Genomic DNA, 27,088 nt, shown 5'->3' with positions numbered 1-27,088 from the left:
GTTATGGGAACCCTGCCATCGCTGGGACACTGCAAGATTGTCGTGAATTTTCAAAGCATATAAAAAATAGCAAGCAAAAAAGACATTTGTCTGATAAAATGCCGTAATATCAATTTATCAGAAGAATCCACCGCATACCCATCATCCCTTGCGATTTTTCTTAAATCTTCCAAATCAAACAAGATAAAGGTGTCTGAAGCCAGAAGGAAATGAAATGCAGATCAGGCGATGTGTGTATGCATGAAGAAAAGGTAGAAAAACAAGAAGAGGGATGGATAACGTGTTTCCATCCGCTTCACTTTTCATTATTTTATGCTTTCTGCATCTTTTTAAAGGTGCTTTTTTTCTTTGTCATTTTCTTGCCGGCGCCTCATTTTTTTCCACTCGTTGCCTTTCTTTGTGGCCTCGGCAGGAAGGATGACGGGCGACTCTGCTGCCTGCAGCGCTGGTCTTTATCACACAGCGCACGCTAAATATAGCCCACTCGGATCATGTGCGTACATGTGTGTCCGCACACAGAGGACGGACGGAAACAGCGGGTGTCCAAGAAAGAGTGTGCGCTTGTATGTTTGGTCCGGGACAAAAACAATCCGTTCATCACATGGCAGTTGCTTGGTTCTTTCTCACAGTCTCTTCTCAAAACCAACTTTAGATTCACAGTGAAAGCTATAAGCTTGACATCTCGTTTTTTAGATTAAACCCCGAAAAGAGCTGGATATAAGAGAGGAGAGTGCTTATCTGTAGGTCATCAGACAGAACTAAGGGTTATTACACCTTATACCAGCCAATTTTCCTTTTCATTGCCAGGGGGGAAAAGTGCTTAATCTTTTCCTCTGTTGGCCAGCTCTCTCATTTTGCTCTTACAAATGCAAAATCTCTAATTCTGTTTGCAAAACTCAGCAGTCCAGGCCTGAGAATATTTCATCTCAAAGACCAACCCAGTTACTCTGCATACATATCTGACGTGTAGTTTGTTCGAGACATTAAGTCATTCTCTTTCTCTCTCTTTCTCTTCGTCTTTTTCAGCGCACTTGCATGCAGAATGATGAATCTGTACACATGGTGCCGGTGTCAGTGAGTGTGGAGAACAGATGGTGCTCTACGCTCAGAGGAGAGGTTACGGACGCCAATAGGAAGGCGGATGCAGCCCAGCACCATTACTGCCATCCACTCGCTGTTCCTCCGATGGAAATATGAACAGAGCACTACATTGCACTGAATAACCAAATGAGAGAGAAAGTGATGTCATGGCAATTTATTGCTGACATCTTATTTCTTTCATGTTTACAATGCATCAGACATCACCTGGTATATACTTAAGTTAGACAGAATGCAAACTATAGTGTCAAAAATCTCACAGAAGCAACAGACACAAATTGCTGATTTTTTGTGGAAACACTTGGAATACAATCCGTTGTGTTTTTAGCTTGACATGCTTATAGTAAAACATAAAATAGGCGAGGGGCAGGTGGGGAAAGTTTGCTTAACGGCCTAGAAGAATGTTACATAATAGTTTCATTTTTAAAATACTGTACCTGTCACAACAAGTCAAGGGTTTGGACAGGAAAGAGAGAGAGAGAGAGAACGACATTGAAAGGGATAAAAATATGACAATGTGACTGTGACAAAAAAGTCAGTGCCACACAGTGGAAAAAAAAAGGGATGGGAAAGGAGGCTGTCTGGGTGAAGACAGTATATAAAACACTGATACCACAAAGAATTGGTACAAAAACAAACTAAGTCCTAGCAAAATGCCTTATATTCTGAATAATGTGTGGAATGCCTAAACTTTGGTGCGTGCCGGACAGCCACAGGGCACAAATATCTATTGGACACGGCAAAGTAAAATGCAAAAAAAAACAGATGTTGACTAAAGGGGGTTGCACACCAGACACACAGCTCAGCGTCGCACCACGCCATTCTGAAAAAACAGAACACATTGTTTTCTATGAGTGTACGCACACAGGCGCCGCCTGCCTGCTGTGGACACTGCTCAAACCCCTGTCGCGCCACAGAGTGCCACTCATATAGTTTTGCATTAAATAAATAAACAATTTGGGATATTTGTCCTAAATTGTTACCGATTAACATTGGCTGCTAACGTATATTTTGCATATTGAAGTAGACTCTATCTGACTATAAGCTTGCGCTATTTAATGTGCACTTCCGGTGTACGATACCTCCAAGTTGGCCTAGACGCGACTCGACACTGCTCGATGCTGAGCGTCTGGTGTGCAACCCCCTTAACTTCTTACACCCTGAAGCTATTTTGGGGATTTTCGCTTGGATTTGGCCTACCCAATTTCAAAAGCATCCCATACCCACATGCAGAGGTTTACATACAAAAGTTTGGTATCATTTTGCAGGTAACCCTTTGAAATTACATAAAACACTGTTAAAAGTGCTCAAAATGGTTGTATGTGATATCAGTCCTCTATTAACACAAAAATAAATAGGCGCTTTTTGATGTTTTTTTCTAAAGTTTTTATTTGAAAGTATATAACTCTGGCCCTGGGTATCTCAGGTCCCTGCAGACAGTTTTGTTTGATTACAGCAATTGTCAGCTTACAGAGGAAAAAGGAATTTTTTCTCTATCATAATCTATGCAAAAGTTATTTTACTCCAACTGAAGGGAGGAATAATACCCTTTTTGTATACAATTTCTGCCTAAAAACATTTGAAGTGCTCCCATAACCACATACAGTGGAATAAATGCAATTTCTTTATATCATTTTAAAGAAAACCCTTTGAAGTTACATAAAAAGCTGCTGTTTGTGACAAATATTGTTATTTATGTTGTTTTTCATATGATAAAACACCAAATTTTCTTTTTTTATGTTGTAAACGCTGTCTTTGATAGTGTATAACTCTGGTTCTGGGTGCTCTAGCAGACTGCAGACAGTTCTGGTTGTTACCAGCAGCAGACAGTAAACACCCAAAAAAAGAATGAACTCTTTAGCATGTCGCATTCAAAAGTTATTCTTATTTTACTGAAGGGTGCGAAAATACATTTTTCATATAAATATTAATTTTTTGTTTTGCACATATAATAAATAGCAAGGGATAAATTATGCACACAACCAAAGAAAATGCTGTGGATGGACTCATTGTTTAGAGTAGGACCTAAGATAAAAGATGGTGTATCATTTGTGGCTATCTGTGCTATCTGAGGCAGTCCACACTCAAGTTTCCCATATGTTTACAAAAGACCATTTTTTACCTTATTATTAATTCGATGATTGTTGGTTATGTGATAATAATAGAACAAAAATAACGCTGTAGCCGTATTCCTGAGAATGAGAGCTTTCATTTGATATAAGACTTGCTCATGTTTGTCATTTTTGAAAAATATGAAATATGTAAATATTAAATGATATAATAAAATATTGGGGGGGTGATAGTGTAAATTAAGTGTAAATAACTTTCTTACAGTAAAAGATGTGTCAAAGTGATGCATATCTGCAGAAAGTAGAGACTCTAAGCTTTCAAACAGTATCTCATATGTGTTACTGGGGTCAATGACGGAGCATCAAAGATTAAAAGAATCTTTTATATTAAGTCAAAAAACGAAATTCTGGACCCGGGACAGGGTCCTCAGGGTTGAAGAGGTTAAGAGATGCTAGAGAATTCAGCAGAACTTGGAGACGATGCCTTATATACAGACAAACAAACAGGTGAACACAATAGAAAAAGTAGTTTATTTCTAAGTTGATTCATCTATGTGTTTGTTTACCAGGGCAGATACTGTAACTCCACACGTATGCTAACTACAGTACTACACAAAAATAAACATCCTCATGAAAATCAGATAGTTCAAAATGCTGCCGCCATCATTCAAAACAAATCAGTAGTGGCATTATCATTTAACTTCACTGAGGGCTTCTGTTATGTCTTATCTCACTCCTCTCTGCATGCACACAAAGACGTACACAACAAAGTGTTTGATATTCCCTTCCAGACTGCAATCTCAGATCAAAATCTAGATTGCTACAAAGTTTCAGGAGCGTAATGTTCGACATTATGTCAACAAATATAAAACTATAAAAGTCATAACGCTCTGAAGTCTCAAAACAGTTTAGGGTACAATAGAATTGAAACTTTATGCCTCATGACGCATGGCTGAAACACACCCGTAAACTTTAGGCATCCATGAACGTGTTGCTACAAAACATGAGACACGCATCTTTAACGGTGCATTTAAGAGGAATGTCAATTTGGTGAATTATCTCTATTTGTGTTTCCAGTCTACAGTCATATGACAAACCGATCTGGTGATAGATACAGAATCAAGTTTGTTTGCTTTAGCATTTCATCCTCTTCTAGATGTCACCTTTATGGCAATGGAGCAAAGGTAAAAGTAGATCTATGAGGCGGTGAAGAAATAATAAATAAAAGGAAGAGAGAGAAAAGAAGAGAGAGACTTCTTTGTGTTCTCAGACAAGCATCTGATTTGAACTCACGGTTCAAGACCTCTTCCCAGAATACAAAGCATTCTTTTATGCACCTCATACAATGCAGCGGCCTCTTCCATGTGCACACAAAGCCTTCTTCGCACACTTTGTACACCTTTTGTTTATTTTAACTGCTATTTTCCAACGTTGGCTCATAGGTATTAGATGCTCATGTCCACCCCTGTATTCGGTGTATAAGAGTAGGCCATGCATTGTTTTCTGCTTTGGTTTAAGAATTAAAAATTGAAGACCATTACAAGCTGTATAATGGCATCAGTGGCGGCTGGTGACTTCTTTATTCGAAGGCACTCATGTATGTAGCCCGTCATGTGTGTGGTTCGTAATTTCAAAATATGTGCTCTGCGCATCGAGCGATCCTATGTGCATCACGTGTCTTGTCAAAATAAGTGCCTGCTGCAGATGTGTCTAAAGCGTTTATGATAAAAGAGATGCTCGCGGTTGCCAAATACTCGCATAATCTCATGCATAATCAGAGTTTACTTTTAAGGGAGTGTCTTGAGTGTATTTTGTGAACGTGAGCGTCTCTTTTATCATAAACAGCTTTGACACGTGTGCAGCAGGCACTTATTTTGACAAAACACGTGATGCACATGGTTCACATGACACTCCAAACATTTATTTTGAATTTGCACCCCTCGGATGAGCAGTCACAAGCCGCCACTGAATTGGATGTGGACAGGGCTGTGTGTGTGTGTATAAAAGCAGGATCAGAGAAATTTCTGCTACTAAAACGCTGTTCAAAAGAAAGTCAAAGTGATAGAGATTCTGAGATTATGCCATGGGTAAGCAAAGAAAAATTGTGTTTTTGCAAACCTAGCAATCAAAAGTGATTGACTCGGTGTAATCAAATGTGTGTGTGCATTTGGATGTGTATCTCTCTAACGTCTACATCCGGATTAGGCGTACTTGCTCATTTCCCGAAATGCCTTAAATTAATGAGCAAACAAGTGACCAGCGGAACCTCAATGATAATTTGCGCAATTATAAAGCGGATCCCAACAGCCCTCACATACTCGAGTCTTCCCTTACATTATTACAGTACATCGGCAGACATGTTTATGTGCAAATTATGAGCTCTGTGATTTATTGGCTTGTGTCTCCGAAGTCTCCAGTAGCTTTACTGGAAGTAATATTATTGGTTTCGTACTTGGAAGAGGTTCTCATCCTCTAAAGAGGAATTATGAAAATCAGTCCTGTTCATTTAGAGATTACTTGAGGAGGAGGAAACAAGATGCCATCATTTGAAGTACAGATGGTAAATCCACTTGCCAAGACTTAAAGTTCCTCCTGGAATCAAGCAAGCAGAACTTCAAAAAGTTGCAGGGTCACCTCACTGGAGAGAAGGGTTTTTTTTGAACACACAGATTGATGGAAAGACAAACTGCATCACGTACTAATATAGCAATCATCTATGCACTATTATAGCAATCATCTGTGACACACTGTTTGCAGCACTTAGTAAGTGTCATGCATAATTGGCATAGGTGGAGAAAATATGGTAATAAATATTATTAGATATAATCTTGGTATATTATAGATGACTTAATAGTTTTGGGAATTCAGGAAGCAGCCTTTTTTGATAGTAAAGTGCTCTGATGAAACTAAAAGGAGAATTTTAGCTTCTGCAACCTAAAACCTTTTATGGGATTAGGACAACCACTATAACCATTAAACAAACCGTGCTCACCTCCACACATTCATATACATATGCACTGTTTTTCAGCTAACAGTTTTAATACACATACATTGAGACTGTTTATAAATATAAAATGTACATTTTTTAAATGTGTTATCTTAAAATGTTATTCCCTTTAGCATTCACCCTGTTTTTTATTTTTTTGCCTTCATCATATAAGCTGTAAGGAAAGGTGGTCAGAACAATAGCCACAGCTGTCCAGGACATCGTCCATTGTCTAATCAGTTTATTCAGTGGCACTGTTTTAAAAATCATTCTGACTAAACAGGAAAAGCATGTGAATGCAAACTTCCCTTTCCTGGCACGAACAATGTCGCAATCTTCTTATAGATATCTTAATAAGCGATAGGAATCAGTTTATTGGGAAAGCACCCTTAAAATGAGCTTTTGGGGATGACAAGCATTTAGGTAAACATTTGTGTGTATACACTATCCATGTACCGAGGTCGTAGAGTTTCTTAAGACTGTGAAGACGAGTGTCTCTGATCTCATTCAACTGCTATTTTATAATAATGTGACAATCTTTTCTGTTTATTTATTTCTTTGTTTGTTTAAATTCACTTCACTTCTTGTTTTCAGTCCTGTACATCTCCATTTGCAGTCCTGCTGGTTTAGTTTAAGCTTTTTTAAGAGTCAAACCCACACAATGTGATGATACTAATGACTTTTTTCTGGGAAGTAAGTTCAAAATAATGAAATATGAAATGCAACAAAACAATAGAAGAGATTTTTGTTTTCATAAGTGCAAATGAGGAACTTATGCAATTAAAACAATAGTATTAAAAGGGGCCATGGAATGAAAATTTGACTTTTTCCATGTTTTAGTGCTATAATTGGGTTCCCAGTGCTTCTATTAACCTAGAAAATGTGAAAAAGATCAACCCAGTAACTTAGTTTTGGTAAACCATTTTCTACAAGCACATGAAAAAATAGGTCATTAAATGTGTCTCTCCTGATGTCATAAGGAGCTTTTATTATAATAATACCGCCCTTAATCTGCATTATCCAACCACAACTATCCAACCACTGCCATTAATGCAGAGAGAAAGAGAAAAAATAATTCACAGCACAAATGAGTTTAAATTGCATAAAACCACTATCATTGCGATCAGTGTTTGCACTTCATCCACTCATTTGCATTTTAAAAGACACACCCAAAACGCCACATTTTTGCACACACCTACAAAGTGGCAATTTTAACATGCTATAATTAATTATCTATATGGTATTTCAGCTTAAACTTCACATATGTACTCTGGGGACACCAAAGTTTATTTGACATCTTAAAAAAATATTGTTACATGTCTCCTTTGAAATGTTTTAGACCTTCTGTACTGCTAACGCAATGCTATGCTATATGGTCACCACATAAACATAGTTGATGTGAATCACATAAATCAGGAAGTATCCTCTGTCTTTGCATTATTGAGTAAAGAATGTATGCCAGAACCATAATCTTTAGATTACCCTGTAGTCAAAAAATGCTATCAAATTTATCATTAGCAGAGATGTTTGATCTGGACTATGCAAACGAAAGCGCTGAGGTATAGATCAATACTCTTTCTCTCCATTCCTCCTTCCCAGCCTCCCATAGTTTTTTCTTTGAACAGCAGGCTCTTTCATACTGGCCTTACTTATTAGGATTCAAGAGTGGTGGTGAGGCAAGCTCTCCGACTTAAACAAATGGCTAAGTCTCTCTGTCATTTTCATGCATTACTGTCTGACTCTGTTTTCTGTCGTCTGGGAAGGCTCTTAAATGTAAATGGCCGGGAACCGCGGGTCATACTAAGAACACTGCATGTCAGGCTGAACACATATATATGATGCCTAGCATATATTAGCTATCACATAAACAAGCATGCAAACACAAAACAGAGCGGCTTGTTTTCCTACGCTTGACTAGCTCCAGCATGCAAAGCAAGGCCAAAGTTCCTGCATGCAAACACAGAGTGTATCTATGCAAACCTACCAATCACATGGGACTCTTTATCATTATAAACATACGTCACTTTCAATTGTTTGAGGATTACGTCATTAGACACACAATGGTGCCACTTGTAAACCTGTGCTAGGGAATGAAAACATCCACTTCAAACGGAAAACCAGGAACTGACCCCCACTTACAATGGATGAGTTCTGCACTGCATTTTGGCGGGAAGAGGCAAACGTGTTTTTGTAAATGCCTTTGTGCGCCTGCATGTGTGCTATGCGTGTACTTGCATGTATGGTGTTCACGATAAGAAGTTGAGAGAAGGTGTGACGTCTAACGGGCCTGTGTAGCTCTGGTTGACTGAAGATACAGAAACACCGCATTGTAGTGAACTTCAAAGCCACGCTTTGCCATATCGTACATCCGCATTAGCACACATTTTCAACCGAGCAAAAGGGACTGCGGCATCTAATGGTGCATTTTATATGTAAATGAAGTCGCTGTAACTATCAATAAATGCTAAAGTGGTCAAGTGGCTGTAGTTGTATTTGGCCAAGTCCAACAGCACATATGGTGTGGTACCCAAAACTCCCTCCTGGGCTCATCGTTTGGCCTAGTTGTCTGGAGTCATCCCAGATGGAGAAGTATTTATTTTTGGCTCTTTCATTTCGATCAGGGTACACTAAAGTTCACCGGAAAGGTCATTTTCCATACATTCTCCCAATAATGAAAACAAAAGATAAATAACTGAAATAGCAGTGATCCACAATCATCCTATATGAGACTAGTGTTTGTGTTTCTTTGGAATAGCCGGCTAAAACTGCAATGTTAATGGTCATGTCACATGGCACGCAGAGCGGGCTGGAGTCTAGGGGCCAAGGGTTCTTCTGCCGTATAAACAAAACTCATCCAAAAGAGAGAAAGTAAAGGATGTCCGCCAATCAAATCGGAGCCCCATGCTGCTATCTCTCCGAGCAAGCATCACGTTCTTGGAACGAAGGCCAGAGGAGTTTAAAATATAAGAGGGATGAAGCAAGAAAAATTGGAGAGTTTACAGCAGCGAAAGCCCATTATCATGCTGGAGCAGGGTGGAAAAAACGGACCAAAAATAATAACATAACTAAAGACAGACAAACAGGAGGCAGGCAATGGAAAGTGAGCAGAACTGGCATGGGCATCTTGGCTTTTCTCTCTCTAGACCATCTGCATTTCTTTACAATCACAAAACAACTCCAGGGCAGCATTTATCAGCCTGATACAGCTTCTGGAAAGAGGGGAATTAAAGAGCAAAAATGAGATATGGGGAGATAAAGACACTATGTGCACATCGGCTGCCATTTGCAGCAAGATGCCCTGGAGGGGAGCAGGTTGTGATGGAGAGCCACAAATTTACACTTTACAAGTACAATAACAGCCGTGCCTTCCACGAGACAGGTTCACCCAGTCGCTCTTTAACGACACATGCTGTGAGTGAAGTCGAACAAGGGATGATTCAAGCGCTGGACCTGTGCCAGCACCGATACCTCACGTCTGGTTCCTGCGGCGCGGGCTCTGGGTGACCCCTGTGGCGGGCGTGTTTGAACATGCGTAAAGTCGGTTTGTGTAGTGTTGGGGAAGAATGGTGTTGTCAACACAGGTTGTCGTGTCTTTTGTGGCTTGTGAAAGTTAATGGGCTGAAAGAAAACATTGGGTTAATGGGCTTAACAACGTGTGAGTGTGAGGGTGGATGTGTGTGTGTCTGTGTGTGTGTGTGTTTCACCGGTTTCTAACGTCCCACCATTCCTTACAAATGTCACTCAAATCAACTGTACAAACAAAACGCTTAAACCCAAAATGACAGAGAGAGAGAGAGAGAGAGAGAGAGAGAGAGAGAGAGAGACAGTGATTGTCTCTTGTCTGCTGCGAGATTTCGGTTACCCTTGAGGGAGAGAAGTGTGTTGGCAAAAGTAAGCTTTGCCTTTTGTTTGTGTGTAAACAACAGCAAGGGCAGGGACACCAAAACACTAGGAACTCCAAACAAATGACCCAAATGAAGTGCTCACTTGCCACTGTTAAAGAGACAGAGTTCACTTCACTCCTGCCTGCTAACAAGCACCCCGCCGAAGAGCCTTTTGTGCTCCATTTGTGACATCACTGAACATGGAGCGAGAATAAAGAGGGGTGGACCCAGGGTCACAAACACACTGGATATGTTTCAGTTGACTTATAGTGTGCCATGAAGTGGATTTCATAGAGTACTCGGACGTCTTACATAAACCTTTCAAATCACATTTTTTTATATAATATTTAATAAACATAGACAGTTTCATCGGACGCACGTACTTCCGGTTTCGTTTTTTTAATGGTCTGACTAGTTGCTAAACTGATCTCTTGAACAAATGCCTCGTCAAAAATAGCAAATGTTTTGGTTTCCTAGGTAATCTTTGTGTTGTTTTTTTGCTTATATATAAATAAACTACGTTTAAAGAACGTTGTTGTTATTAATTCTTAGCGGATTTTACCGGAAGTTACTTGCGGACCACGACAGCCGCTTGTTTATGTTGTTACTGCTAAAAACGTCTATAGATTATACTATTTTTATTTTTCAAAAAATCTTCTACAAATGTGAATTAATCACAGTCATGCTAAAATAATCCCAGATCAGGAAATGCACAAAACTGTAGGATTTGACCTTTGACCTGAACTCAATTATTTGTTTTTTATATATTTTCAGATTTATTTAAACAGCATTGGCACAATGCACAATCCAACAGATGGATTGGCAAACTTCTAATATCACTATGTTATGATACCCAGGGGCTCTTCCATATCAAAGGACCAATTTAAAAGTCTATTCAAGCTCACATCTCTCCCCCCATATTCTTTTCTCAAGACTGATTTTCCGTCTGAGCAGGATAAGTGATGTTAAGACGGATTTTGCTTTATTTAATGCAAATTTGCCAGCACTGATAATTCCACTGTGGCCGTGTTGGCACATTCGGTTGACAATGCACTTGGTATTTTTCATATCGAAGGAAAAACAAAAAAACATCCCTTTTCCTGAGTGGATCAATCGTTTACCTTGTCATTATTATTCCGTTTGCATGTCAAACGCGTTTACAAAAAGAAAACAGACTCTTGAGAGCCGTGGCGGAATAAAAAACAATTCCCCTGTCAGCCTGAATATTTTCCCGTCGAAGTTTGGCCTTCGCTAAATTGTCCGTTCAATCTCGACGCGTCTCCTAAATATAGCGTGACAATTTAGGCATAATTACACGGCTAATACGTTATTAACAGAGACACAGTAATGTTTTTTGGACGCTGAGAGGTGTTATCTCCAATTACCTTCATTTCAGGCTTTGTAAAACGATCAGGTGAAGTATAAAATAAGACAGTGAGATAAGATGGAGGGTTCGCGGGTGGAAATGTAAATATGCGTTCGATCGAGGTCGTAATGTCGAGGATATTTCATTAAGCTCGCCCGCTAGCCTGAATCAGATGAGAATGGAGAGGTTTGGGATGGGTGGAGCAGAAAGAGAGCGAGAATACATTGTATGCCCTGCGAGCTGCCCTCAGAGGTTACATTACAGTTATAATGCAGCTGCCTACGTAGGTAGTATGGGAACAGAGCTATTGCGTTTTGACAGCACGTGCACACTATTTGTAAAGCAGTACAAAGCAACCAGCATTGTCATGATAATAAGGATCTGAGTTTGATTAAACCATGCCTGGGGCACTTTCGCATTTGTCATAGTTAGATTAAATTCAGTTTGAGGCTTTTATATTTGTCTCCTTGATTTTCTCCCTCTCTCATACACACGCTCTGTCAGGCACCAGTGCACAGTGGTCAGGGAGAGAGGATGCATTGCAGACATCATCTCGTTCATCATGAGCTGGACAGAGGGCAGTAGAGTTGACAGAGATGTTCTATCAGTCACACACAAACAGACACACGCATGCACACACGCTCACAAACACATAGTGAAGATAGATCAGGTTGAGGTCCAGTGAACACTGTTTATTCACCTCCAACACTTTCCATGTACACACACACATGCACAGTGTTTACAGAGGGATCTGTCTTTCACCGCAAAACACACACAGACGCAGTAGGTCAGAGTCACCAAGGAGGGAGCGCAAAATTCTAGCGACTGTCCTAAACTGTGACATCAAAGCATACAACATAGATGGAGAAAAGAGTCAATTTCAAAAGCACTCTTAAAAGCATTGGATACTGGTAAAACACTGGTATAATATATTATAGATTTTTTTCTATATAGACAGCTTAAAGGAGGGGTATTTCTGTGCCGAATGCACTTCGCCAGGGTTTGTATAAGTTTCGCACTTGTAAGATTTATCTGTAACAATCTTGCTTTATTTATTTTTATTTATTTTATGTGCAATTTCAGTGCAGGAAGTACACTGGAAGTCCTTATATGGGCACTTCAACTGGAATAGCGCACAAACACACCAACCAAGAGCTGACACGAAGTCAACATCACCAAATAAGTGTGTTGTTGTTTGTAAGGAAAATGTAAGCTTGTTTAGCTTCCCAAAAAAACAGTGATGCGCGGGTTAATCCAAAATAAGCGGGTGGCTGCGGTCACCCGCGGTTACCAACATGATCTCACAAAGTCCCGCTAATTTTTCCATTCTCACGGATCTCCGCATTTTTCCGTGCCCGTACCATGGACTTTCTTTCCCGCTTCGGTTTAGATTTGGTGTTTGCGTTAAGATGTCACTTTCAGTATTATTTTATTTTATTTTTTAAACCATTGTCGCCTGACGTTATAGGGTTAGAGTTGGGTTTGAGTAAGGATGTCATTTTATGTAAATCTAACCCTAAACCGAAGCGACAATGGTAAGAAAATAGGACAAAACAGTTGAGTAATCAGTCCGTGACAATGACACTGAAAAGAAAGTCCATGGTACGATCACAGAAAAATGCGGAGATCCGTGATAATGTAACAGAAAAATTTGCTTAATACAGTATTCTGTGACTATACCACCGAAAATCGGGGCAGTGATGTGCGGGTCTATGTATAAACAACCCACACCTGACCAATGTTTTCAACTAACCCACCCGCAACCCGGACCGCAAAAAAAACACAATAAATATTGTACCCGACCCACTCCCTTGCCCAAATTTTTAAAGGTAGTAATTGTTTAAAATAGTTCATTGCCATCTTTATTTCAAACGACCTAACCGATCGCAATCCCAATATCATAAAAAATATTTTTAGATGACTCGTAACCGCAGGTGACCGCAGGCACCTGCTCATTTCGGATCAACCCGCGCATCACTGATTTGTGAGATCAGGTTGGCGTTTACGAGTCATCCCCAAAATTTTTTTTTTATATGATATTCGGGTCGCGGTTGGTCAGGTCGTTTAAATATATATATTTTCTGTGGTCCGAGTTGTGGGCGGGTTAGTTGAAAGCGTTGGTCAGGTGTGGGCTGCTTATACATTGACCCACACATCACTGCAAAGAACCCAGCATAATGGAAACAATGAATATGGTTTGTTTATCCAGAGTAGCAGCGGACTGTGCGGTCCTAACCGGGTCATGAGTCACAGGCGGTAAGTGAAACTGCATCAAATGTCTGTTTTGTTGGCAATCGGCGCGTAAGTGCATTTAATGTAAACGACACGAACATGTAGTAAATCATAAGTTCTCCAGAGATAGTGAGATAATGTTTTGCTCCTCCCGCCGTACGCCTCGAGAAGTGGAGTTTATTTATATGTCTTTTATAAATCTGGTAAAACTAAAGATATGATATATATATGAAGGGATATGTAAAACTACTCTATATGTACTCAAGATTCACATAATAAGCAGAAACTGTGTGTTTTATGTGACTTTTAAAATATCCGTTTGTGTTTTTTGCAGTCAGCAGGGACTATGTCATAAATAGATACAACACACACACACACACATACAGTAGGACACTCATTGTACTCCTTCAGGCGTCTGTAGTGAAGACAGACACACATCCGCAATTCTTTGTTCCCAGATCCATAGCATGGTTGAAAAACACAGCAGCCGACAAAGACCGTTGCTGACGGAGATGGTTACCTTGGCGTCTGGTGACAGCGGATCAATCTGCAATCTGTGTGTGTTATTGATGACAGCGTGTGAAAGAGAGATAGTAGAGCTCGATTCCACATTCTTTGATCTCACTGTTGTTTTGGGGAGGATTCTGCTTGATTCCTTAAGCCAGACACATTTACATTGCATTCCAGAGAGTTGAATCGGAGATCATTTGAAGATGACCTTTTGTAGTTATTTAAAATAGAGAGGGAGAATCATCACGACTCATTAATGATCGGATTTGTATCTGCATTTCCTATTTAGCACCAATACATAACCTACCCAGTCTCATGTAGATGCGTATAAATAGCACGAAGTGTGAAAATCGTCTAATATATACGGCAAATTCCAATTTGGTGTGCCTATGGTACGCCAGTCCATCCCATTCACTTTTTTTATTGGTTTCTCCATTTTTTTCTGTTTTTTAAACCATTTTCGCTTGGGTTTAGGGTTAGATTTCAGATTTGCTTAAGGACGTTATTTAATAAACAGGTTTCTCCATGTTTTTTGTTTATATTTAAGCCATGGTCGCTTGGAGTTGGGGTTAGAATTGGGGTTTGGGTTAGGATGTTATTTTTATATAACAAAAAGTTGTTCTAACCTTAAACCCAAGCGAAAATAGTAAAAATGCAAAAAGAAAAAAAGAGAAACCTATAAATAAAACAACAACAAAAAAAGATGCACCGTTTAAGTGAATGGGAAGGACTGGCGTATCATATGCATATACTGCTTATGTATTGCACGATTTTCACACTTTGTGCTATTTATACGCACCTCCTGGAGACTAGTTCTACATAACATGGGCTATCTACAGGATGAAAACTAACCACCGTCACAGCTACAGAAATGATGACCTTCTATCCATTTTTTCTTTCAGTGCAAAATCGAACTTTACTGAAGTACCAGAAGTAGATCTAATCTCAAACACCAATGACTCCAATAAGGTGCTAACAAGCTTTTTTTACTTTAAAGATAATGTCTCATTAGTGGAACGGTATCACACCTTGAACTCATATATTTTTCCTCTCTGTCAGTCAGTAGGAGCTGCCCAGAGCATCTTTGAAATCATTTGCCGTATTACTGTTCTTATTTGAACTGAATGAGATGAAAGGAAACACATTTAAAGAGAAATAGATTCCTACTGTTCAGTTAAACTCTCTCAGATCAACACCGTCAGTAAATGCAGAAGAAAAAGGGTGGAGACCTTCCACGTATATAATAATTTTAGACAGTAAAGATTTTTCTCTCTCTCAGTTTTTGTAGCCTTTCATCATTTAAAGAATAATTTTCTAAGTTGTATAAAAATGTATGTCTATGTAATATGTACGCCACGCTGTGAGCGACAAGCTTTATAAACAACATTACTATTTACAGTAAATACACCTGGAAGTTCAGCAGCTATGCAGGCAAGCAGCCATGATATTGAATAAACATGACATCACAATGTTTTGAATAATCTTCTAACTTTACATGTTACTAGTAATCCTTAAATAAACTGATGATGGGTGAATCAAAAAATGTCACATTTTACCCCATAAAAAAGAAAATTTATGATAATGAGTAATAAGTAGGATGATGTACAGCCAGCCGTTTGTTATATGTGTGTGTGTGTGTGTGTGTGTGTGTGTGTGTGTGTGTGTTAGGAGGGGTATGTGTGTCTACAGCAGTGATTGACAGCTCGGTGCTCTGATTAATGTGACTGGGCTTTGCACAGGAGAGAAGAGAGAGAGAGCGTGCTCCCATTCCAGCTCTCATCCATGAAGAGGAGATCGTGAAAGAAGAGAGAGAAGAGGACTGAGGGACAGAGACACTGGGGAATTTTTCATTCCTATTCATCAAAAACACTTTTAATTATACTACATTGCCTCCTCTAGATTACTCCCATTTACTCCCTAGATTTAGACACAAGACTGCGGGGAGTGGCTCAGAATCTAAAACAGGAGTCGCTATATTTCGTCCTCTCTCCTTCATTCTCTCTCTCTCTCTCTCTCTCTCTCTCTCTCTCTCTCTCTCTCTCTTAGAGATGACACTTCAGTACGTGTGTCTTTAGCATTCTGGTGTTAAAATCATCAGTAGCAGGTCGAGATCATTATTCAGAGCAGAACTGTATTGTGGCCTATGTCTCTCTTTCTCTCTCTCTCTCTCTCTCTCTCTCTCTCTCTCTCTCTCTCTCTCTCTCTCTCTCTCTCTCTCTCTCTCTCTCTCTCTTTCATCTTGCTGTGTGCTGCAGTGGAATTGAAACGAGGCAGATAAAATACGCTAATAAAATGTCAGCATTAAACATACATGATGGCAAGCACTGGCCAACTTTAAAAAAACATATATGCCAAAAATAAAAAGAACATGATGGCAACAGGAGACCAGAATATGCATTTACCTGTGTTTACATAGCTCAGATGCAAAACCCTCTAAGTGCGCTTGACATGTTTTCTCGTACATTTGCATTTATTATCAGATTCTTAATGGATTCTGCCAACAAAGCAGTATTTCTGAATGCCATGAGGCCAGGATTAAGCAGATTTTAAGTGAAAATATTTAATAAACGTATAAAATGTGCTGAGAGCATTGGGTTAATATCATTATCTCAGGTGGCGTTTAGAGGCTTCCTCAATTATTGTGTGTGTGACACATGTATATGGTCCAGTAATACAAGTCAAGCTTGAATTAGCTTCACATAGCTGTGTACTGAATCATTACTGAGCTGGAATGTAGTTTGGTTGATGATTGCCAACGTAAACAGATACTCAGATACTAACCCTCACACCCATTCTTATGGAGACACAAAGGGAATCTTTTTTGGGGGGAAATTCACAGTAACGTGCACGCTCACGGGCTGCCAGCTTCTTTTATACGAGGAACAAAGATGGAGCAGGAAAATACAAAGAGGCAAAGAATTCTCCTTAATTAAAGTTTCCAATCTGTAAATCAATTAAATTACATTTTGTAACAAAAGGCGCTTTACAGCAAAAGACCACACCGACAGCCAGCAGGTGGAGTATGTGTGTGTGTGTGTATGTAACGACTCTTACTTTACTTACTTTAAGTAGATGTGTGTTTGGTTGAGATTACAGGAAGTTAAGCACTAGGTTTAGTCGGCCAGGATATTAACTTGGGGGGTGGAGGAAAGGAGGCAGGGTTTAATTGCTACACAAAATCACCTTATTTCATTGCTGAGCTTTTGACAATGTGCGGTACACATTTACTTTGGTTTACTTTGCTGTGGTCATGTATGTGTGTGCGTGTGTTTATTAACTTTCCTGCTATAACTGTGGTAAAAAATTCACTTTTGTATGATTATAACAGGACAGATATCTTTTCAAATCTGTCTACAATTTGTAAATACGGAATATAGTAGTACTTTTGAAAGTAAACAGCTCTTATCATCTCTCTATGCATTAAAGTATCTCTATTTACTTGGACACAGTGTTTTATCTTTGATTCATGGACAAAGAATCCTGTCCAAGACTGTGACGCATTCCAGAATCAATATTTCCAACTATTTGAGTTGGCAGTGTGTTTTTTTAAACCTGTTTTATCAATATTATTCATTAGTGAGAGCCCTTTTGTGAGCTCATGAAAAATAAAATGATGGGAGAGAGAAGAGAGGAGAAATGGCAAATTCCAAACAGTGTTTTTGCGCCCTTGAAGAGCACTTCGGGAAGGGGACGTTGCATAAACACAAGGGCGCAAACTTGTTACCATTTGGCGAAATTTGCAATTTGGATAAAAAATACGTCATTTTTGTGATTCATCTAAACCTGAGTGTCTTCGACAGGGTTGCAGTGAATGAAATTATAAAAATCAGCTTTTGTGGTAACAATGTCAAATCCCCAACCAGTTTGGTGGGTTATGTTTTTACAGTTTGTAGTCAATTTATTTTTTTTACAATTTTTAATTGCTGCTGAAGTTTAAGCAGTTGGTGCAGATTGAGCGCACATACTAAACTCGCAGCAAGGCAATGGCAACAAGCATTATTAAGGTAATGGTGTCACACGCTGTACATTCTGCAGCCATGTCTTTCATAACATTACATTAAGCAATAAAATAGCTTTGTGTCCTTGGAAAAGTGTTTTCTTTGCCTATATCTGAAACTTCTTAAGACCAATTTTCAACTTTTACTTTGTACATTTAATGAGAGATGCTGTGCACTACGTTGCCAAGTCTTCAGCTATTTTGCAGACTTTAGATTTAGATTAGGGTACTTTTAAAGTGTTTAAGCAAGTTGATTCTTTCTGCGGGTTAAAGATGAAAGGATTTTGTTTATTAGGTTGGTATGTGGGCTGAGAATAGTAAATGGGATACTTTTGGGCTAGTTTTGAATGTACATTGGGCTGGTTTTGATACGTGAATCTGGCCACCCTGGCTGTTTGCTTACCTATCACTAAGAAAGTAAAGATGTGTTGGTTTGTTTGCCTTGACAGAAATTGCAAAGATGCAAGAAATATCAAGTACGATAAGTAAAGTCCCAGGTTACATTAAATCACAGTAAGAGATAACCGCATTTAGGCGAAGCCTTTTGTAAACGGAATCCTGCAGGACAACTAGTTGTCTTTCACATACTCACTTTCTGTCACTGTGTTAATGTAGACTCAACGGAGAAGTCGGCAAACCACTTTATATCTCCCTTTACAATAGCTGCCCTACATAATAATGTGATATTTTACATAATGTACAAGTGTTTATAGATGTCAACATGTGGGCTAATATGCATCTGAGTGCTTGTTACATTGGTTTTAAGTGCAACATTGTGCATAAAATAAGGCCTTGCTGCCTCCATTGTAAAATAATACTTTGTTGATAAAGGTACAGTCATTAAATTTACATCTGTCACTATGGTTACAGGCATCCTGTGCGAATAGTACACGAGTTTGACAGTTGCTCGTTCAGGGTTCATATTTATTCATACTGTATAAGAGCTGTGACTGTAAGCTGTGAACAGAACAAACCCTGGATTATTTGTTTATGTGTACTGAATAATATGAAATACAAATTTCTGTAACACTTTACAATAAAGTTGTATTTGTTTACATTAGTAAATGCATTATCTAACATGAGCAAACAATGAACAATATCGTTTTAAGGATTCCTGTTTATCTCAGTACAGTTATTCATGTTAGTTTATGGTGCAGTAACTAATGTTAACAGTTTTAACTTTGATTTAATAAAATATAGTAGTAGATGCTAAAATTAATATAATTTACAATTTAAAATAATTAATAAAAAGATAAAAATGAAAATACAAATAGTAATTGATATATGAACTGTGATATGCCACTCTAAAAAAAGTTGGTTTAGCTACTGTACAGGTGCTGGTCATATTTTTTTCTACCACATCTTTTCCTTCCCTTCGCCTCTCTATTAATGTGCTTGGACACAGAGCTATGTGAACAGCCAGCCTCTTTTGCAATGACCTTTTCTTTCCCTCCTCGTGTAAGGTGTCAATGGTCGTCTTTTGGACAACTGTCAAGTCAGCAGTCTCCCCCATGATTGTGTAGCCTACAGAACTAGGCTAAGAGACCATTTAAAGGCCTTTGCAGGTGTTGTTTTGAGTTTATTAGCTGATTAGAGTGTGGCACCAGATGTCTTCAATATTGAACTTTTTCACAATATTTAAATTTTCTGCGATACTGAATTTGGGATTTTCCTTAGTTGTCAGTTATAATCATCCAAATTAAAATAAATAAACATTTAAAATATATCAGTATGTGTGTAGTGAATGAATATAATATACAAGTTTCACTTTTGAATGAAATTAATGTAATAAATTAACTTTTTGATGATATTCTAATTATATGACCACCACCTGTATGTTGCCAGTTAGTCTCTGCATGACCAGCTGAAAGTATCTAGACCAGTCAACAAACCAACCTGCCTAGATCATCATATAAGCGTATGTTTGTTCAAGCTGTTGTTTTAGCAATGAATTGACCTTTAATGATTCACACATTTCACACTGAGGTAAACTGCAGTGTTTTATCATTAACTAAACAACCACCCATTTTCCCATAAAACCCGGTTCTTTTCTGTGACACGTGCACAAATACTGGAACCTCCAAAAGAACTAGCTCTGAATAGTTTTCTACTATTCATTATGCCTCCCTTTCTTCTCTTTCATGCTATAAATGGTCAAATCTACAGATAATTTACTACTCTTAGGCCTACGTGTTGCCAAGAGCCTCCTAAATTCTTAGATCTGCACAAAAAACAAATGTGCTCCATCATAAATCAAAGCCTTTTGGACTGGATAATCAGCACACTGTTGTTCTGATCAGTACGTTCTGAGACTTTTGGCGGCTCAGTTAATCTTCTCACTAGTCTAAAGCATAAACCATACTGTTTCAAGTCTGTTTTGATTGTGAATCATGATACTCCAAAGCAGAAGAGTAGTCAAAACCTTGTAGGAGATACATGTCTTGATACGATCTACCAATCTGATCCCACAGGAATTTCTACATATTTTACGAGTTAGCTCATTCATATGAGTTCGTACAAAGTTAATCATACAAAAATGTACAAAATAATTATACCCCACCCCTATGCCCAGCATCAGGGGTGAACGCAAATACGAAGTCGTACTAATTTATATGAATTAGCCATCTAGCAAAATCTATTCGAATTGCCATGAGATTGTGTTGCCTCTGCCATACAAATCTTAAGATGTTCCCCTATGGAAAACTGCCTGACAGCCTCTGTCTTAGAGTTTCTGAGTAGATCCCAAGTGAATATCAACTAAAACATTTCCCAACTAGCCATCTATCCATGGTGTACCTGATACTTTTGAGAGTGTTTGCATATGCAAGTGTGTGTTTACTCGAGACAGAAAGGTGAGAGACGGGCAAATAAAAAACACCAGTGTTTGTCCGGTCCAGTGTGATATTATACAGCAGGGTACAAAACAGGGGGTCTTTGTTTCAGGTAGTGGCCTAATTAGAGCAGCACCGTGCTCCTTGGCTTACAAGCCAGACCTCAGTAATGAGACCGCAACCTCATTTCCTGTGGTGACGTCACACAAAGCACAACACACTTGTGTTTCATCAGTGTAAGTTTTCACACAGACCCGAGACGGACACACACACAAATTTGCAGTGCCTACGGATGGGCTCTTGGCTGGCAGAGTCATATTTGGTACGCTCTGGTTGCTTTTTCTCAAGCAAATACACACATACATACACACACAGGCCCGAAAGGAATATATCTCAAGAATAGAATTGGATGACTCAACATTTGCAGTTGAAAAAATAGGACAGAGCTAAAAGAGTCACCTTACAGGAAAGGATAGTAGACACTTCAACAAGATACTTCCCCACAGATTCAGTTACCAAACTTTAAATAACTCAGAGACACAAATCCAGAGCGTGTGGGCATATTTGCTGGAAGGTTACAAAATGGAAATGGTGTGTTCACGTCCTGCGGGCATTTACATTCATTTTCGAGCCTGGGCTCTGATGGGAAATCCAAGAATTTATTCTCGAATGAAAGTCTGTCGTCTTTGGCTAATTTCCATCTTTTAATTTTTAACCTATTTTCTCGGATCGTTTCTGCCTACAGTATATTTTTTGGCGTGTGATGATGACATACAGACGGTTTCAGGAACACCAGCAAACATGGTCGATAAATCGGAGGTCCGTTTTGCCTGGACAAGTGGCCAGAGTCTTGAGACAAATGTACACAGGAGTTTCATTGACTCGAGAGGCTTGTTGCTACAGTATCATGGCTTGTGTCAATCACAGGTAGGCATCAGGGACATCCCATGAATAATGGCTGAAGCAGCCGTCTGTCCTGTATAAAGTTTTTATGAGGTCACTGGTCACTGAAACTGTGTGTACTGGCTGTGTGTAATTGACTCTTTACAGGCCTCACTTACACAACAGCATGAAATAATAAAGTGTTGGGGAGGGAAAAAGATTACAGAGTAAGAGTTGTAGAGCTTTGCGCTAAGATAATGGGAACAAACATACTAATAAAATGTAAACCTTGTTATGCATTTAAAGTCATTTTGGATAAGCATAAATGAGAAGGGAAATTATCTCTATTCTCCCTCTGTACTACAAGACCATTGATAACAGTTGTGTGGAGTGTTAGAAATAAATCCCCTACATGCACCAAGACAGAATATTACATGATGGAAAATTACTTGCCAGCTGTCTGATAAACATCATCATTTCCATCCTAACAACAGCCCTATAATAAGCTAAACACAAACAGAAAGATAATGAAAAATTATTTCTTCAGAGAAATAGCACACTTAACTGTCATTTTAGCTTATTTAAAACAAACATTTCAGCAGTACAAACACAAGAAAGGTGGCGCTCTCACATGCGCTCCAGCATGGTAGGATAATCTTCATGTCTAGCCTAAGGGACTTGCAGCTACAAAAACTCCTCGAAGTGTTATGAAAGCTGCGAGTGCACAAATCCATCCAGGTCCCTCAAGGACCAGTGTACGTGTGATTTTCTTTCTCATTACAGTGCATTGAAAATGCGCTGTACTGTTCTTACTGGGCTTTTTATTATTATTATTAGTGGTGCTTGCATTTATGCAAAGCATCACTATTACTATTGCTCAGGGATATTATTATTATTAGTGGTGCTTGCATTTATGCAAGGCATCACTATTATTATTGCGCATACTTATTATTATTATTATATCTTATTATTCTTATGTCTGCACACTTTTTCGGCGCGTAACTCGTCCCACACGGTTTGTCGTAGACCCATAAATTAGGGCTCAAATCGACCGGCTTATTGAGGAGAGGTGTGCTATGACTTTTATAAGCGATCGGGTGCAGGATTTCCGAAAGGGGGGCGAAAAACCACCCAAAAAATCCCATTGACTTAACATTGCGCCCAACTTTGACGAGTCATAGCTCCGCTCGAGGATTTTGTAGAAACATGTGGGTTACAACATTTGAAGAGGGTGGTAGGCTCTGTAAGAACATGGATCACAATGGGGTGTAAGTTGTACCCCTGGGGTGTAAGAGGTGCCCAAAAGTGCCCCAATGAAAAGTCAATGGGGCAAAATCCCATAGACTTAACATTGCAAAAATTTTGACGGGTCATAGGTCCGAGCCAGGATTTCATAGAAACATGTGGGTTACTAAATTTGAAGAGGGTGCTAGACTCTATCAGGACGTCCCCCACAATGGGGTGTAAGGTTACCATAGCAACCATTTTGGGCACCCTAGCAACCTATACCATAGACTGCCATTATAAAATGCCCGGATGGATATCTTTGCACCACAGTGTCATAGAGACATGGGGGTGGGCTCATTTTACTCAGGCATCCAATCAGTCTCTCAGGATCCTTACAGACTTACTAAGCCACGCCCCTAGCAACCACTTTTGAGCACCCTAGCAACATAAAATACAAACAGTTATATCTCGGCATCAGAACATCGTAGAGACACGGGGGTTGAACCGTTTTACTTGTGACTAGGGGTGTAACAATTGGGCACATCATTGGCCACTCCCAAGCCACGCCCCTAGCAACCAAATTTGAGCACCCTAGCAACCGAATAAACAAAGCCTTATATCTCCGCATCAGAACATCGTAGAGACACGGGGTTTGGACCGTTTTACTTGTGACTCGGAGTGTAATCACTGGGCAAATTATTGGCCACTCCCAAGCCACGCCCCTAGCAACCAAATACAGTACCCTAGCAACAGAGTAAACAAAGCCTTATATCTCCACATCAGAACATCGTAGAGACACGGGGTTTGGACCGTTTTACTTGTGACTCGGAGTGTAATCACTGGGCACATTATTGGCCACTCCCAAGCCACGCCCCTAGCAACCAAATACAGTACCCTAGCAACAGAGTAAACAAAGCCTTATATCTCCGCATCAGAACATCGTAGAGACACGGGGGTTGGACCGTTTTACTTGTGACTCGGAGTGTAATCACTGGGAACATTATTGGCCACTCCCAAGCCACGCCCCTAGCAACCAAATACAGTACCCTAGCAACAGAGTAAACAAAGCCTTATATCTCCATATCAGAACATCGTAGAGACACGGGGTTTGGACCGTTTTACTTGTGACTCGGAGTGTAATCACTGGGCACATTATTGGCCACTCCCAAGCCACGCCCCTAGCAACCAAATACAGTACCCTAGCAACAGAGTAAACAAAGCCTTATATCTCCGCATCAGAACATCGTAGAGACACGGGGGTTGGACCGTTTTACTTGTGACTCGTGGTGTAATCACTGGGCACATTATTGGCCACTCCCAAGCCACGCCCCTAGCAACCAAATACAGTACCCTAGCAACAGAGTAAACAAAGCCTTATATCTCCACATCAGAACATCGTAGAGACACGGGGGTTGGACCGTTTGACTCATGACTCGGAGGGTAATCACTAGTGGATGCCATTTTTCCCCTAGCAACCAAATACAGTACCCTAGCAACAGAGTAAACAAAGCCTTATATCTCCGCATCAGAACATCGTAGAGACACGGGGGTTGGACCATTTGACTCGTGACTCGGAGGGTAATCACTAGTGGATGCATTTTTTTCCCTAGCAACCAAATACAGTACCCTAGCAACAGAGTAAACAAAGCCTTATATACCCCGCATCAGAACATCGTAGAGACATGGGGTTTGGACCGTTTGACTCGTGACTCGGAGGGTAATCACTAGTGGATGCCATTTTTTTCCCTAGCAACCAAATACAGTACCCTAGCAACAGAGTAAACAAAGCCTTATATCTCCACATCAGAACATCGTAGAGACACGGGGTTTGGACCGTTTTACTTGTGACTCGGAGTGTAATCACTGGGCACATTATTGGCCACTCCCAAACCACGCCCCTAGCAACCAAATACAGTACCCTAGCAACAGAGTAAACAAAGCCTTATATCTCGGCATCAGAACATCGTAGAGACACGGGGGTTGGACCGTTTTACTTGTGACTAGGGGTGTAACAATTGGGCACATCATTGGCCACTCCCAAGCCACGCCCCTAGCAACCAAATTTGAGCACCCTAGCAACCAAATAAACAAAGCCTTATATCTCCGCATCAGAACATCGTAGAGACACGGGGTTTGGACCGTTTTACTTGTGACTCGGAGTGTAATCACTGGGCACATCATTGGCCACTCCCAAGCCACGCCCCTAGCAACCAAATACAGTACCCTAGCAACAGAGTAAACAAAGCCTTATATCTCCACATCAGAACATCGTAGAGACATGGGGGTTGGACCGTTTGACTCATGACTCGGAGGGTAATCACTAGTGGATGCCATTTTTTTCCCTAGCAACCAAATACAGTACCCTAGCAACAGAGTAAACAAAGCCTTATATCTCCGCATTAGAACATCGTAGAGACATGGGGTTTGGACCGTTTGACTCGTGACTCGGAGGGTAATCACTAGTGGATGCCATTTTTTTCCCTAGCAACCAAATACAGTACCCTAGCAACAGAGTAAACAAAGCCTTATATCTCCGCATTAGAACATCGTAGAGACATGGGGTTTGGACCGTTTGACTCGTGACTCGGAGGGTAATCACTAGTGGATGCCATTTTTTTCCCTAGCAACCAAATACAGTACCCTAGCAACAGAGTAAACAAAGCCTTATATCTCCGCATCAGAACATCGTAGAGACACGGGGGTTGGACCGTTTGACTCATGACTCGGAGGGTAATCACTAGTGGATGCCATTTTTTTCCTTAGCAACCAAATACAGTACCCTAGCAACAGAGTAAACAAAGCCTTATATCTCCGCATCAGAACATCGTAGAGACACGGGGGTTGGACCGTTTGACTCATGACTCAGAGGGTAATCACTAGTGGATGCCATTTTTTCCCTAGCAACCAAATACAGTACCCTAGCAACAGAGTAAACAAACCCTTATATCTCCGCATCAGAACATCGTAGAGACACGGGGTTTGGACCGTTTGACTCGTGACTCGGAGTGTAATCACTAGTGGATGCCAATTTTCTCCCTAGCAACCAAATACATTACCCTAGCAACAGAGTAAACAAAGCCTTTTATCTCCACATCAGAACATCGCAGAGACACGGGGGTTGGACCGTTTGACTCGTATCTCGGAGTGTAATCACTAGTGGATGCCAATTTTTTCCCTAGCAACCAAATACAGTACCCTAGCAACAGAGTAAACAAAGCCTTATATCTCCGCATCAGAACATCGTAGAGACACCTGGGTTTGACCGTTTGACTCGTGACTCGGAGTGTAATCACTAGTGGATGCCAATTTTCTCCCTAGCAACCAAATACAGTACCCTAGCAACCGAATAAACAAAGCCTTATATCTTCGCATCAGAATATCGTAGAGACATGTGGGTTGAATTGTTTTACTTTTGGCTTGGAGTATAATCATATATTGTCCCCCGAAATTTGCCACGGCAAGCACCACTTCACATTTTCTTCAGGAAATGTACCTATCTAGTTATTATTATTATATTTTATTCTTACATCCGGACACTTTTTTCGGCGATTAACTCGTCCCGCACGCTTTGTTGTAGACCCATGAAAGAGGGCTCAAATCGACCGGATTATTGAGGAGAGGTGTGCTATGACTTTTATAAGGGATCGGGTGCAGGATTTCTGAAAGGGGGGCGTAAAACCACCCCAAAAATCCCATTGACTTAACATTGGGCCCAACTTTGATGGGTCATAGCTCCGCTCGTGGATTTTGTAGAAACATGTGGGTTACAACATTTGAAGAGGGTGGTAGGCTCTGTAAAAACATAGATCACAATGGGGTGTAAGTTGTACCCCTGGGGTGTAAGAGGTGCCCAAATGTGTCCCAATGAAAAGTCAATGGGGCAAAATCCCATAGACTTACCATTGCAAAAATGTTGACGGGTCATAGGTCCGAGCCAGGATTTCATAGAAACATGTGGGTTACTAAATTTGAAAAGGGTGCTAGACTCTGTCAGGACGTACCCCAC

General features: G+C 40.0%; 1 protein-coding gene across 5 annotated transcripts in view; it reads right to left on the bottom strand.

Moving 5' to 3' along the window:
- The window catches only part of pcdh1b (protocadherin 1b), a 172,034-nt gene that overhangs the window by 74,327 nt on the left and 70,619 nt on the right, over nucleotides 1-27,088 (bottom strand). The window lies entirely within an intron of this gene.

Source organism: Paramisgurnus dabryanus, chromosome 16 (assembly GCF_030506205.2).
Source record: "Paramisgurnus dabryanus chromosome 16, PD_genome_1.1, whole genome shotgun sequence".
In the NCBI taxonomy this organism is placed as follows: Eukaryota; Metazoa; Chordata; class Actinopteri; order Cypriniformes; family Cobitidae; genus Paramisgurnus; species Paramisgurnus dabryanus.
Note: the sequence above shows the minus strand (reverse complement) of the source record. Positions and strands in the feature narration are given on the sequence as shown.